Genomic DNA, 6,494 nt, shown 5'->3' on the forward strand with positions numbered 1-6,494 from the left:
CGGACGGGGGGCCGGGAGGAGGGGGCTCCGCCGCCGCGGCTGCCAGGCCCGGAGCTGCTGCCGCTGCCGCCGCCGCTGCTGCTGCTGCTGCTGCCCGGGAGGCGGCTGGCGGCGGAGGCTCGGCTCCCAGTAGCCGCACATCCCACAATACACCGCTAAGGAGCCCGACCCGAGCGCTCACCCTCCTCCTCTTCCTCCTCCTCCTCCTCTTCCTCCTCCCCTCTCCTTCCTCGCCGCTTCCCCAGGCACTCTCCCGGCGGCGGCAGCTGCGCCGCCAAAGCCCCGGGCCCCAGCGGCCCCCCACCCCTCACTCGCGCGCTCCCACACTGCCTCCCCCTCCCCGGGGGGAAGGCCTTTTAATTTATTTATTCTGCTGGGATTGAGGTGGGGGGCTCGGCTGGCGGGGGAGGGGGTCTCCCCGGGCTCTACCTCCCGCGGCTGGGGCTGCCCTCCGAGCCGCAGCCGGCGCGGCGAGCGCCTGGGGCCTCCAAAACTGTTTTCAAACTGCCACGGCCGGAGGTGGGCGCGTGGGGACTCGGGGACAAGGGCTGGGTTTGGGGCCGATTGTATGTGTGGACGCTGGCAGCCGTGGGGGGGGAGGCAGACGTCGACTCGACAGGAGTTGCAATCGAGGTATCTCCGCTCCGGCTGCTTCTTCTGGCCGGCGACCCCCTCCCCCCGGAGCCGAGCTAGGGAGGGGAGGCCAGGATTTTAACCAAATTAGCATTCACATTCCTGGGAGGATGCAGCTCTCGCCTGCACTGGGGCGATAGAAGCTTTTTTCTCTGTTTTTATTTTTGGAGGGGAGCGCCCTGTAATTGTCCTGAACACATGCTTCTCCCTCCCCCTTCTTCCTCCAGCCACCGGCGGAGGAGAGAGTCCCCCTTTTTTGCATTTATCTTTTCCTTCCCCTTTCTTTATTAAAGGTCCGGGAGTGGCGGCGGCCAATCAGCGCGCGGCTTCCATTTTGTGAGTTCAACTCCGAGGCTCCCGGGCTTCGCGAGGACGCATTCGCAGCCCCCTCTGCCTCTCTTTTCGGGCGGCCGAGGCGAAGGAGCCGCCTCGCTGGGGCTTCGTGGTGGTGTATTTCATATTGGGGCTCTTTTCGGGGTTTGTAATTTGGCCGTGGGTAGGTAATTGGCTGGAGCAGGGCGGCAGGGCGCGGCAGCCAATCAGCGCGCGGCTTCTATAGGGCTTGAGTTATTAGACGCTGATCTCAAAACATCCTTCATCAGACACCAAGGAGAGGCCAACAGATGAGGGGAGCCATTTTTCTGCAATGGAATTAAATGGCCAAGTGGGTTTTTCCTTTGTTGCAAATGGGGAATGTTTTTCCTTTGACTCCACCATCCAGTTCAGGACGCCTCAGTGTGTTGTTTAACATTTGTCAACAGGCCAAAGGACTCACAATTGGAAGAATGAAGAAGACTTTTTAAAAAGATCTGGATTTTTCCTTATGACTTGGAATCCATCTTTGTCTTGTATAACTAGGTCATAGCACACCATTAATGTCAGCAGTTAACAATTTTGAATTCCAAAAAACCTAAGTAAATGACATATTTAATTTTTTTTTCCTCTTTTTTTCTTTGGGTGGGTGGGGGGAGCTTGGAGCTGTCTTAATCTGTATTCTCTTGACTGAACAATAAATTTTTAAATATATAGTTTCCTCTATTAAACACTTAAACCTGGCCATCTTATTAACTCCTCTCTTTTTAACAAGGTAATGTTTTAAATGTATAGTTTTAGGACTAGCGAAATGGCAGCAACAAAAAATTGTGAGCAGTTGTTACTCTTTTAAGGTTTTAAAAACCTTTTACATTGTAAGTACCCAATCCATTCTGTCCTTATGCAGTGCAGTTTTCATGTTAATGTTGCTGAGATGTCCTTAATTTTCCGAACCTTCATCTGCATGTGTGTCTTTGTCTCTCTTGTCTAAGATAAGCCAGTTAAAATGCTTTTAGACGATTTTGCTTTTATAAAGCTAAGGTTTTAGCTTTATGCTTTTGAAAATGTTTACAGCAATAAATGCTAGTCAGCTTTCTTCCCAGTAACTTGTACACTTTCTTTGAAAATCGATCTACTTGAAGAAAAACAGTTTTGTTTTTCTCCTCTTTAGTCGGGTGGGGTGGAGGGGGTGAGGGAAAGGAAGACCTTCTCTTTGTGTCGAGAGACTAAAGCCGTCACAGGAAACTAGATTAAAACTGGAAAACAAGTCCTAGCTGGTTCGAGCCAAACACCAACGTTAACTGGGGTTATTTTCTATGGTGGTTGGGTGGCTGATGCGTCTTTTGCCTTTTGTTTGATTTGACTGTATTTTCGCCTTTTGTCTCTTAATGACGATCACACCATTGCTATATCCCGAGCAGTAAACAGTCCTGAGCGAAGCCGCCTTTTTGCCAACCCAACACTGGAGAGTTTGCAGAAGTGGAAGGAGCAGAAAATGACATAGAGTGTAACTTACAAAAAGGTAACTTACAAAAAAGACAATACCATAACCCCCAAATTTCCCAACTAAACAAACAAAAAAGATATTTTTACAATAACATCTCCAAAACCACCGCCCAGCTTGATCTTCTAGACTCCATGGCACCGGGCTGAGCGGGTAAGTAAAAAAAAAAAAAAAAAAAAAAAAAAGTGCCTTTTGCCCCTTCGAGGAAATCCTTTTGCAGGCCAAGGGCTGCAAGTGTTTGGGAGTTGAGGGGAGAGAGGATTCTGGAGCTTTGTGTTTGGCAGCCGGAGCGGGGAGTGGGGGGGGACAAGGAAGGCTCTTAAGACCCTTTTACCTTTTGTGCCCTAGAGGCGAGAAGAGGGGACTCTGCAGCGACCCTTGGGCATCCGAGGAGCCGCCTGCGCTGGTCCCCCTCGCCCTTCCCAGGTCTGGGTCTCGATAGGGAGACAAACTGAAATGCTTTGGAGATAGGGGGCTCAAAAGACGAGGAAACCTCCCCGTCCGCCCTTGAGCCTCTTTCTCTTTTGGCTGTGGGAGTTTTGCACCCTGAAATCGGCTTTTCGGGACTCAGGGGTGCGCCCGCACCTCCAAAGGGAAAAAGGACAAAAGGCCGGCGTCCATATTGGCACCATGACGCAGCATCTCTCCCGCCTGCAGCCCCGGCGGTGCCTGTCTTCCCTGCGCTCGCTCCTCCCTCCCAAACACGAGTTTTATTTTCAGGCTTCGAGCTCATCCGCGGGCTGGGGCTGGGGCTGGGGCTGGCAGGCAGGCCGGGCTCGGTCGGGCCGAGCCAGGGCTGCGCTGGCTAATGGCGGCCGGCGCTCTTCTTCCTCCCTCCTTCCCCGCTGTCGTTGGGAGTCCGGAGCGGGAGGCGGGCCTGCGGCCAGGCCGAGCCCCGAGAGCCCGCGGGGTACCGCGCCCTGGGCCGGGGGGCAGGTCTCAGGGCCGTTTGGGGGGCTGCGGGCCTCGGGGGCGTCGCGCGCCGCGGCTCCCGCGCTCGCCTCCGCCGGGCGCGGCGGCCAGACGGGCGCCATTTCGCGCGCCGCCCGTGGCTGGGGCGGTGGCGGCAGCCGCGCGCCAGGCAGGAGGAGGGGAGGGCGGCGGCGGCCGGGGGGAGGGGAGGGCGGCGGAGGCCGGGCGAGCCGCCGCCTGCGTTCCAGGCCTCCGGGGGCCGGGGAAGGCCCCAACTCGGAGGCCAGGCGGGCACGAGGAGGCCTCGCTCCGGCCGAGCCGCTGCTGCTCTTTCTCCTCCCTCCCGCGCGGGAGCCAGGAGCAAAGGGCCTCGAGGCCGCCCCCTTACTTCTACCGGCTCCTCCGGAGGCCGCGGAAGCCTCCCCGCGGCCCGGCCCTGACCCCAGGCGGCACCCCCATCCCCATCCCCCCCGGTCCTAGGCTTCCAGGCCTGGCCTCCCAATGGCCCTTTGATAGCCGAGCCGGAGGGGCGGGTCGCCCGCTTTGTCCCAGGTTGGGCGAGAGGCCCGCCTGGTGGCCGCAGATGCCCCATTTGGCCGCCCAGGGCACACCCCTCCAACCCAGCTCTCCGGGCAGGAGGTGGGGGTTGGGTCCTGGGAAAGCTGAGTGGGCCTCCCCCCGGGATCCCCTGAGGCGGAGGGCTGTGGGGTAAACCTCCGATCTCCGGCCCTTCCTAGGGGAGGGGATGCGGACGGGGCGGGCCTTTGGAAATGCAGATGAGTCGCCTCCTGCAGCTCGTCGCCCGAGCTGAACCTTCGTGACTCAGCCAGCCCCCCTGCTATCCATTCCAGAGTGAGGGCCGCCTTGGCAGCTGGGGCGGGGAGGTGACATTTGTAAGACTCCCCTTCCGTCAATGAGACCCTGTCCGGTTTGCATTTGGCCAGTTAACTGTCTGACCTGCCATCCCGGGGCTGCCCTAACCAGCCCTCTGCCTCTCCCCACCTCTCCCAGGTTCTTGGCCAGAGAAGGGGCAATGTCCAGGTACCCCCAGATTGGACAATCCTTTGGACAGCAGAAGCAGGCCTAGTTTGACAAATCTTCCCACTAAGGTAGGTGTGCGCCCTTTCTCTGGCCTTGTGGGAGATTGGGGGGCTTTGGCCTGCAGCCCAGGGAGGGCGGGACCCCAAACCCGCTGGGCTGGTTCTGCAGCCCCTCCCCCACACGGATGTGTGCGCCTGTGTCTGTGAAGTGGGCTGCCTGCTGAGCCTGCCTGGGCCATCCATCCCTGCCTGTCAGCTTCTGTTGTCAGGCATCTGGGGCGTGCAGTTCTCTGCTGAATTTAGCAGCATACTAGAGGCTGCACTTGCAAGTATTTCCCAATTGTGTGTTTTGTGGTGGGGGAGGGCCCTCGATGCCTCCTACATCTGAAAGGCACTGGCCGCTACCTGGAAGCCCGGCCATGCTGTGGCCTCCCCTTCCCACCCACCGTGGGGCACAGCATGTGAGGTGACAGTATGAGCTGCCCTCTGATGTCTGCTGCTGGGGAGGTGAAAAACAGAGGGACCTGAGATCTGGGCCAGCTTTCTCTGCGAAGGAACCTTCCTCGACTCTGCCCCTCCCTGGGATGCCTGCCCCACTCCCCAAATGGGCAGGTGGGTATATCCTTGTTTGTAGAATCAGACATAGCTGGATTTGAAACCTGGCTAGCCATTTATCCTTATCACCATATGGCTTTGCATAAGCCACACAGTCTCTGAGCCCCAGTGTCCCCATCCACAGAAATGGGGCTCAATCAGTGATTTTCGTACTCGAGCGTGCATCAGAATCACATGGGTAGCTTGTTAAAACTGCCTTCTGGGCCTGGTCCCCGAGTGTCTAAGGTAGTAGGTGGAGCCTGAGAACTTGAATTTCTAACAAGTCCCCAGGTGATGCTGACGTTACTGTCTGGGGACACATTTTGAGACCCTCTGGGCTAGGTAACACCTGGGGTGTTGTTGAGGCAGAAACACGGAGCTCAGTTCCTGGCACATAGTAATTGGTTTCATTCATTCCTCTAACACCAGCTGATTTCATGAGGTTTCCCATCCTCTTTCTGTCCAGGAAGCTCCACAGCTGGAGATGTGTGGTCCTTGATCTCTGACTCTCTCCATGGGATCTCTAGTTCATGATGACTTTGAACTATTTGGGTCCAGGTGTCACCCATCATGCTGCCTCTTCTATTTGGGCCTTGGCTTCCGAGTCAGATCAGCCCTGCCCCCGGGTACCTCACGCCCAGCGCTAGAGCTACACCGAGGTTGGGAGAGCCTGCGGGGCCTAACACAGGGATTTTGTTGGAGGCATCTTTGTCCTTAATCAAGGGAGGCTGTAAGTCAGCCGTGGGTTGGTGCTGGTGACCTTGGGCGAGTGTCTCCCTGTAAAATGGTGATAATGATCCCTGCTGGATAGGGTGGTGGGAGGATTAAGTATGATTAAGGGGGCCGTCCTCCCGGGCGGGCTTGACACTAGTTGGCCTCCATTGTGACCATGATTATTGCTGGGAGTGGCTGCAGGGAGTCGGGGCTGGGCCATCTTAAGAGCTCCTCCCCCACCAGCCCACCTGCTGAAGCACGTGGCGCAGCCTCAGGGCAAAGGGAAACTGGCGCTCCTTTGGAAAGCGGCTGGCACAGTTTTCCTCCAGAGTAGTTTGGGGCTGGCTGAGAGTAGAGGCCTGCCTGGGCTCTTCCATGATGGGGTCAGGATTTGGAGTCACCCACCCGTGGCCTGGTGAGAAGTGACTCGCCCAAGGTCACGAGGCCACCACTAGTAGAGCCAGGATGGGGTTCCAGGTGTCCTGACCTCCATCCCCGTGCCTGTGCCCGTGGCACCCTCCACCCCAGCTGTCTGGGTTATTTTGGGCTCCCTCCCGTGCCAGCTGTCTGCTGGCCTCACTGTCTGCTTGGAAGTAACCAGCGTGGGGCTGTTTGGCTCCTCCTGTCTTGGTGATCTCTGCTGGGAGGGAGGACTGTGCCCCACTGCACCCTGCCCCAGACTCCCCCCCGCCAATCCTCGACTGGGAGGAGCTGATGAGGTTCACGCTGTTGATATTCCGTGAACCTCCCCTCCGTCCATACCCCTAAAACCTAGTTTTGAGTTT

The sequence above is a fragment of the Eulemur rufifrons genome, chromosome 21 (genome assembly GCF_041146395.1).
Source record: "Eulemur rufifrons isolate Redbay chromosome 21, OSU_ERuf_1, whole genome shotgun sequence".
Classification (NCBI taxonomy): domain Eukaryota; kingdom Metazoa; phylum Chordata; class Mammalia; order Primates; family Lemuridae; genus Eulemur; species Eulemur rufifrons.